Source organism: Pyxicephalus adspersus, chromosome 8 (assembly GCF_032062135.1).
Source record: "Pyxicephalus adspersus chromosome 8, UCB_Pads_2.0, whole genome shotgun sequence".
Classification (NCBI taxonomy): Eukaryota; Metazoa; Chordata; class Amphibia; order Anura; family Pyxicephalidae; genus Pyxicephalus; species Pyxicephalus adspersus.
The window spans coordinates 37406755-37415969 of NC_092865.1; the positions used below are offsets into that span (position 1 = coordinate 37406755).

The 9215-nt window shown below is 34.2% G+C and overlaps 1 long non-coding RNA gene across 1 annotated transcript in view; it reads right to left on the bottom strand.

The window, feature by feature from the left end:
* LOC140336738 (uncharacterized) overlaps window positions 1–8542 on the bottom strand; it is a 48662-nt gene extending 40120 nt beyond the window's left edge. Inside the window, exon 1 of the long non-coding RNA XR_011921938.1 lies at window positions 8327–8542. This is a non-coding gene — a long non-coding RNA (uncharacterized lncRNA). The remainder of the gene's footprint in view (window positions 1–8326) is intronic.
* Window positions 8543–9215: the final 673 nt, after the last annotated feature.

A 9215-nucleotide genomic window follows, 5' to 3' on the forward strand; every position in this document is an offset into this window, starting at 1 on the left:
TAGTATGAACATTGTGCCAAGCAGAATACTTCTCATGGTTTTAGTACTCTATTTTAAAAGCAGTGAATCTGACATTCACCAAACATGAATAATTGCTATTAAAACCACATAGGCTTGGAAGTTTTTCCGCCTAAGAGTTTTTGATAACTGCCAGATTCACTGGTTTATAAATAGATATCAAAACAATGTAAGGAGTTAAGGAAAAGTGAAATTGCTTTTAAAGGGATGAAAGGTAATGTGTTACACTGACCTGCATGGGTAAAGCACAGTTTTATGTTAAAGCAATCAGAATCTTTTAACACAAGTGGTTTTCAAAGCACAATGTTATGCATTGTCACCATGTGCAATAGGCGTTATACCCCTGCAACACCCTGCAAAAGTTCTTCTGCTCAAATACCATGTGAAATAAAACAAACTTTGTAATGTTAAAAAAAAGCATGCCCTTCAAGAAGACTCCAAAACCCTTGTGTTTCTTTCACCAGCCAGGCAAAAAGAGAAAAAAAACAAGCTGCTCAGAATAAGTCTCCCTCGCACACACAGCGAGAAACAGGACTGCTGAGCCAGCAGAAAGAGTTCATTTTAATCTTTTATGGCCCACTGGAAATAAACTTTACCGAATTCATTTTGTGCGCGTAATACACCAAAAGAACAAGCTCTCTATTATTCTCTCAATCCCTGACTGTTTAGAGCTCTGAACCATGGTCATGTTTTACCTCTTCCTATTGCTCAATATATGCACCTATAAACTTTTTTTTACCAAGTTATTAAAAGTACAGATGTACGTCTTCTTGGTCTTGAATCTGTGTATTTATATTCCTTACAAAATTATAGACTATGTATATTGGTAATTTGTCACAAGGTCTCCTGTCATATAGGTTTATTAAAATAATCTAAAAATGAGGAGAATAAAAGAACAGAATCATAGTTATACAAAAGAATGTATACATTTGTTATTTTAGAAATGGTTCCTAAGGGTCAAATATAATTTTTAACATTGAAGAACCCTGACCATTATTAGGAAGTTGAAAGCTAAACTCCACACAGATATAAAATAAACACAGTAGTCAGTGATAAATCATTAAATGTTTTCTTTTTTTTTTTGGAAATGGTTTAAGTGCCTGAACTCATCTTGGCTTTACTGTAATCATCTCTCTTGAAGCATTCAGAATGGAAGACGGAAATACTAGCAACCAATCAGGCATGCTGCATAAAAATGAAGAAGGATGGTCTTGTTAGGCTGCAGCTGATCTTTACCCATCCAATGAGATGATTGGGGGTGGAGAACGGACAATATATCCCATACATTTTAGTGGTGCCATCCACTTGGCTGTTCTATGTAGTGGGACAGCTGTTTAAATCTCAGTACTGAATGGCCAAATATTTTTTCTGGCAGGAAGAACAGCTCCCTATGTATTTTATTAGCATTCAATAAAAAAAATTACAAAGTTTTACCAGACTGCTTAAGGTGTTGCCAGAAGCAGTAACTAGACATATTGCATGTAACATTTTTCTTGCCATCAGCTCATGTTGTAATTGTGTCTTGCTGTGCGATAGCAAAACCAACAAGCTAACGACAAGGCTGTCAGTGAGGCCTTTGTTAATGTCTCCTCAAAGGGCACATATTTACAAAGAAAACTGACACACTGCAAAGTTACTGATCTCATGTCTCAAGCTAATTTAAAAGATAAAAACCTTTTTGTGCACACATTTGAGATATTGTTAATTTCATCTGATAGTAGTGTTCCATGTGACATATACTGTATGCCTACACTGATCAATATTTTCATGTTAGCATTATAGGTTTATTGGTTTCTAACACAGTTTTATGTAGATATTGATGGGTTTAATTAATAATGAGCACTGTGCTATGTCCTTATTATACAAGCACATGCATTACTTTATGCTTAGTCTAATTTAGTGTAGGGAGAGATGTATTTTACAGAAAGAAAATACCAAAGTTGACGGTAAAACAAACATATAAAGCACATCAATATAAAAAAACCTATCACAGTTTTGGACAACTCAAACTGGCCATATGGTGGAAAAGTGTTTAAACAAAAAAGGCAATGGAATTGACTAGTATTATCATTTGTCTTATTTATGAAGTTCAACTTTTTTTTGTAAAGGTCACAAAGACTCTCTTTTGTTTATTGAGGCAGTCTTTCACATTAATGAATCAATAGGAAAGAATTGGGGGGTAAGGCATGATTTGTATTTATTTTCAGATGCCTATATCTCTCAATCTATTATTTGGCTGACATTTGTGTTGACATTCAGTTTCCACTGAAGGTAAACTTTTGCTTTTGCACTTGTACATCAAAAGTTTACATTTGTCTAGTATACAGTACAAACATTCACATTTGTCTAATATACAATTCATCGTTTTCTGGATGTACAAATCTTGATGACAGTTGTCTCTCCAGGATCTGGAAAGTACTCTTTGCACATAGTAACCACAAATTAATGGAGGCCACCTATATTACATTGCAGAATCTATTGCATTACTGCGGCTGTAGAATGTCTCCAACAGGTCGTATATATATTCATTCATGCCAATAACGAGGCAAAGAGGACTGTACAAAGTTTTTAATTGTACTTTACTATCTTTGTACTTTCTACTTTAATTTCTCTATATTTATTGATTAAAATAACAAAACAGTTTCTGACAACCGTGGAATTTGCTATTGAGATAAAATTGTTGAAATATTAGGTTACATTTTTGCACTTACCTTGCCAAATCCAGGGTCAAATTAAATTATTAAGTGGCTGCATTTTCACATGCTCTTTAAAACTGAGCTGCAGGATTGAGAAAAAGTAACATTTGCAGTGAGGTGTTATCTGACCTGTAACGGTGTAAATTCTTTCTCCTCTTCACAAAACTAACCTCAGCTAGTTGCAGCTCTTCAACATAATTATGTACAGTGCCAGACCAGTAATTCAACTTATTCATCATACCCTAGACCCTACCCTAAACTTTTATTCCAGTTAGGAGGTAAAATATAAAATTGGTAGTCTGGTCCTATACCATTTCCTTAGCAGCCAATATTTTTATTCCATTACACATATTTGCAGATAAAAAAAGGCACATTCAAGTCTAGACCAGCAACCTTGCACTGGGCAGGTATAAAAGAATATAACTAGTTTTGTGTTTCTGAGCTTTTATTGGCCTCATTTAAAAAGGCTACAGCCACTAAATCAATAGCGAATCACCTGTTGGGACCTCAGTTTCCAACGCTAGTGATGAGCACACTGGTTTCAAAAATAAGACTAAACAGAGTTCTGAATTAATGATGCTCAATATGCATAGAAATCACATAAATTATGAATGATGGGTGCCTGAATTTCTAAATTTGTGATTTTCCACAGATCAGACAGCCCTACATGGACGTACTCACACAAATCAGGAAATTGGGACAAATTTGATCATCGCTTCCCAGAGACATGTACTTGCCTTTAGGCCTTGCACGGGTAATCTTTAGGCATTAGTTGATTAAAGAGGATGGTTACAAATGAGATCAGAAATGACTAATTATAAGCACATTCCTTTGGTTTACACATGTATATCAGTGTTCCATATTTTAGAGGGATATCATTATCCCCATTTTATTTGACTAAGTATGGAGGGGATAGATGTGGCAAACAGTGGGGATCTACAGAGAGATAATATAGACAGAATTCCAAATCTAAGAGGAGTAAGTCAATGGCTGTCTGCTGTACCCATCAAATATTACTTGCAAAAACTTTCATCATAAGTTTACCATCATGTATATGGCTACCCTAATTTCCCATTAGATTTTCCACTTGTATTATATTATGTAGAAAACAGAAAAAGGGGGGTTAGTTTTCATTGGATCTGTAGAGGATGAAAAATGGAGAACAGCTGGGAAATCCACAGGAGAAAACTCACAAAGAGATGGCCGAAAGGATTTAGAAAATCAGTGGGCCATCAACACAAAAGTCAAACAGCCAAAACTGAAATATTGAATCTATACAAAGTAAACTGTAGCAGAGATATTTGACATTTGGCAACAAACAATACATAGCCTTTGCTGTCTATAAGTAAACACGTCCAACCAGAATTCAACTTAGAGTGCTCAGGCACAAGAAAGTCTGCATTTTTAACCAGATGTGCCAGCATCCATGGGGAAGAACATAACAGCTCTAAATGAATATTCTCAGGGGAACAAAGCAATTAGGTAGTTTAGTCACTATTATTCTTCAATTATGAACAGTAGCACTAGTGAGAACAAAGTACTCCTGTTTATAATCTTGCTGAGAAGACAACATGTGAAGCATTACAATAGTTTGTACATCTCACAGACTGTAGCCAGCTTAAATTTTTTTAAGGTATAAAAAAAACAGTAATACCAGACAGGTGTAAAAAAAAAAAAAAATAAAAAAAAAAAAAAAAAATATATATATATATATATATATATATATTATGACTGCAATAATTTTAAATAAAAGAGACAAAGTTAATCTAACAAAGAGAATTTTACAATGGCGAATTTTCTAAGTTGTTATTATGCACTATGCACATTACTATTTCATTAACCAGCAGTAGGTACTTTTAGGACAACTATAAATAGGATCTTTGAAGTAGAGAAATTTAAAATACACAGATGGAATTTGATGGTTAGTATGCAGCCATAAAAAAATATTTAGCACACTGAAATAAAAATGAAAAATATCACATGCTGGACTGATTTTCATGGCCATACATATTATTGAATAGGAAGTGCACACACAATCCTTCCATGTTAGGATCTTCCCTGTGCCAGTTTCTCTCCAAAATGGTAGGGCTTTAGTAACAGGTGTGCTCTTGTGTAGGGTAGGAGGGGAATGCAAAAAGTTCTAAATCCGGGGAAAACCAAAAAGATTGGAAGGGTTTTTTAAGCATTTCAAAATGCTAGTTCAATGCTTCTATTCTGATCACCACCTAAACAAATCAAGATTGGGCAGCAAGTGAAACGTTTACTTAGCAATCTATTTGTAAAAAGAAGAAAAAGATGCCCTGGCATGACTTACCCTAACATACCAGTTTATTTTGCCATATTTTCCTATTATTGTGGTGAGGGTTTTTAAACCAATTAGTGATTCAATAGATAATTTACCATTGTTACTGAAAATAAAAAAAGCAGACAAATGTAGTCTAAAAATGTGAAATTCTTTACTTTGACATATATTCTAACAAGCTGTACCTGAAGTGTCTCTGTCTAAATATTGTTTAGTAATTACCCCAGTAATGGTAAAAAGACAATAAAAAATTAAGCTTAATTCTGATTTAGTTACGTGACTGCACTGTGTTGTCCCAAACATTGATCCCAGTGCCATGTGCCCATATTACATAAGAAGCATGGCATGTATCATTATGTATAAAATGTTTATCTAGTGATCCAGGAAACAATGAAGGAGCAATGCTAGCATAGAAGTAATGGGAAAAGCCAGTTAGTACAGTTTTTAGTACTAGTCTACTAAGTAAGGCTGCCAAGACTGTCTGTGAAGTCACATACCTCAATCATTAAATATTATAGATATGGATCTAGTTTGAAACTGGATTACATTAGAACGGTTTTCAATTCATAGATTCGGTAGGCAAAGGTATATTGATGATTACTGGTTCTGGTAAGATGTAGAAACAGAATATTTATTCAGTATATAAAATAAAAGGTCAGTAATTGAGGGGGTGACATAATTCAGTTAACACCTAAGCATTGTTAAAACACTGGGAAGGGGGGGGGGGGGTTGTAAATGATTTTTTCATCATTGATATTTTCTCTTCTGAAATCCTCTTCTTGGTCTGCCAGGATTCTACATTCTACCTAGCAGACATAGTGTAATGAGATCACAGCAGTGAGAAAATGTCATCTGGCTCTATTTTGACTTGTTCTGTGCTTAAGCAGCTATAATTTTCAGAAGGTCTTTATAGCACAGTGGATGTAATCATCTGATAAAGGAGGCACTTACAAAAGACGGAGGATGAAAGGATTGTGCATTTAAATTGACACTGTAAAGGCTTGCAGTCAGCAGCTGCTAGAATGTTATTTGTTGTGAGCTGTCTTACTGGATGCCGGATAAACATCACTAGTTTAGTATAGCATTCTGAGCACAATGTGATTAATAAATTCTTTAAAATATAGTATATACTTGTTTGCAGAACTCAACAAGTTCTATCACTAAAATGGTATTTTTGACAAAATTGTTTTTTTAATAATATTTTTACTCTAATTTATGGGACTGAGAACAATGGGAATATTTCAAAATCTAGCAAATTCATTGTTTAGCAAAGCTTCTAACCAGCTGCATTATAAAGGCCCACACAGAACAAAAGTTGGCAACAAGCGACATGAAATTTTCAGACAATGGGCTACTATAGAAAATCCAGAACAGCCTGAAAATTATTCTGGCTGACTGGCTAACAGGCTAACTTCAGGTTAAAAAGTAAAAAAAAAAATCTGTTAAGGTTTAACAAAATAAATCTTCAACTCATTTTCATATGTAATGAGCTAGCAGTGATTCACAGTCAGGAGTACACAAAGTGCTGTCTGCTTTATGGCTAAAAATGAATTCTGGGTACATGGCTGAATTCCAGACAGTCTGAACCTCTGCGGATCTGTCGGCATTCAGGTGTCTACAACATACTGGGTGATGGAAGGGGGGTGGGGTGATGGCAGACGGTAACACTAAACAGACAAAGAGAAACAGGAGGGAGCTAGAATATATGGATAGAAGTATCCATTCTTCTTCCTCAAACAGTAAGCTATTAAATGACATATTTCTTAAGGCTAGATATACAAGCATTTATGTCTTCGCAGTACACATACCCCTACAAAGGCGTGTATATCGAAACATACACATATGCATATACACACATATATGCAGACACATGCTATGCACACGCGCATCCATGTGTTTATGGTACATGTATCTATGTAACGTTTTAATATAACATAACCATATACAATAAAATTTTGGATTTTTTTTATCTACTATTTATAAATATATAAATATATATATATATATATATATATATATCATGGTATTTAGAATGTAGAATATTTCTAATTCATATTAGATACATGCGCACAATTTGAATACGTATATAATAGCACAGATAAAACTATACAACACATGAACAACTCCATATATCATATTATATTGTTCATTGCTTTACTCTACATTATTTTTAATTTCTTTATAATAACTTCCAATATTGCTCAATGCAGCCACTCCCTAAATTTCATCATTCAGCACATAGTACATGTGTTCTGGCATATAATTAATATTGTCCCAGTCATGTTGCATTCCTTTTGTCTGCAATGTCTGCTATTTTGAAATGTATGCAACAACCAGCATTCATTCTTAGAAAGTTAATAGAAGGATCCTGCAAATGATATTGGGAAATATCATATATCACACGGGTACAGACCGTGTTTAACACACTAGACTAATTATAATAATTGCCATTTATGGGCCCAATTTTCTAACCTTACCTGTAAATGAAGCTGAGTATGGAAAGGGTGGGGGTAGAAAAGTGCTATCTATCTTTTTTTTCTTTCTTGGTCATTTTGCTTACCAAGCAAGTCACTTTACAATTCTGCAATGAATTTGAATTACTTTTCTATACTTTAATATAATATTGTGTGAATAATATATAGTGAACCCTTTATGTAACACATTACCTTAGAGGATACTAATCATCATCTTATAAGACACACCACTCTCTTGTTCTGCTCTCTCTGGTGCATCATCAACTTCATTCATTGAGAACTACTATAATGTACATTGCTCATGCATAGAATGCTTCATTTGGAGTAGAAAATGAGCAGTTTACTTTAATGAGGATATGCAAGTTTTATTTGTTAATAAACAGTAACTAAGAAACACAACAGTTATTCTTTTTCAATGATCATTCATTTAAACGAGCAGATAAACAGATTTTATACAAAGTGTAATGTATTTTCATACAAGAATTTTAAAAAGAATCAATAAACATAATAAAGTAACATAGCCCAGTGATTAATGAAATTCAAGTCTAAATCATTTTGTAATTATTTGTATCATCTTAAAGCAATATATTGCAATGAAACTCTTTATCAGCAATGTTTTATAATTGTAATATTTGCCAGTCTGGCAGCAAAGTGGTTAATAGGCCAGACATTCCTTTTGCTTTATTGACATTTTTGGTTGTAGACAAGATGACTTGGCACAACAGTGCAATTTAGGTAACTCCTACAATGATATCACATAAAAGAAAGGCAATATATCATGCATTCATGTTGTTAATAATTATTTAGAAATAGAAGACAATAAAGGGCACACTTACAGGATATTGCCACGTTTCTGTCCAGACATTCCTGATCTTCAGAGGGAGAGAGGCAAATGAAACCACCAGGGTCTGCAGGAGACTGAGATTGTGCATCAGAGCTGCAGACCTTACATGAACTGGAGATTTTTTTCCCTGTCTTGTGAAAAGGCAGCAGAGAGAAAGGAGGGGTGGATATGACCACATGACACACTCCAGGCTTAATCATTGGCTGAAGGCGCAGACTTTAACCCAACAGGATTGGCCAAGTTAAAAATTCTGTGCCTCAGGGGATCCTCCTATTTAGCATTTTTTTTTCTTCTATGTTGAAGAATGACTGAAGGAATTTTTCTCAATGTGAAAGTTTCACTTGCAACAGTTTAAATGACTGCTGTCTGGGGGAAGAATGAGTGAAAGGCTTCTAATAATGAAGATCAATTTGTTAAAATTCTCCTTTATGTGATAGAAAAATTAGATTTATCTGCTTTGAAAAGTGTCTGATACAATGTTCTTGTAAAGCTGTTTCCTTTCTCTATAAAATTGTCACAACATTTGTGTACTTGGTGATTTACAGCACAAGGAATGAGAATAATGTGCTGCTGCTTCTGTACCTGGCTTAAAGCTGTAAAAGGACCCTGGGTTTATTGGCACCTGCTTATCTTCAGGCTTTGTGGGCTTCCTACAGCTAACAAACAAAGAACTGCAGACAACAAAAGCAATTCAATTGCCTCTAATAGCCATAATCTAGTATATCTATAGTACCTATAATAGCTTCTAATAAAAGTATATTTACAAACATCACTGTCTGTTTTTGTTTTACTTTTCCTGTTGTAGACTAGAGGCATTTTATTTGTTTTTTTAATATAGCATTTCTATAGTACCTATAATAGCTTCTAATAAAAGTATTGAC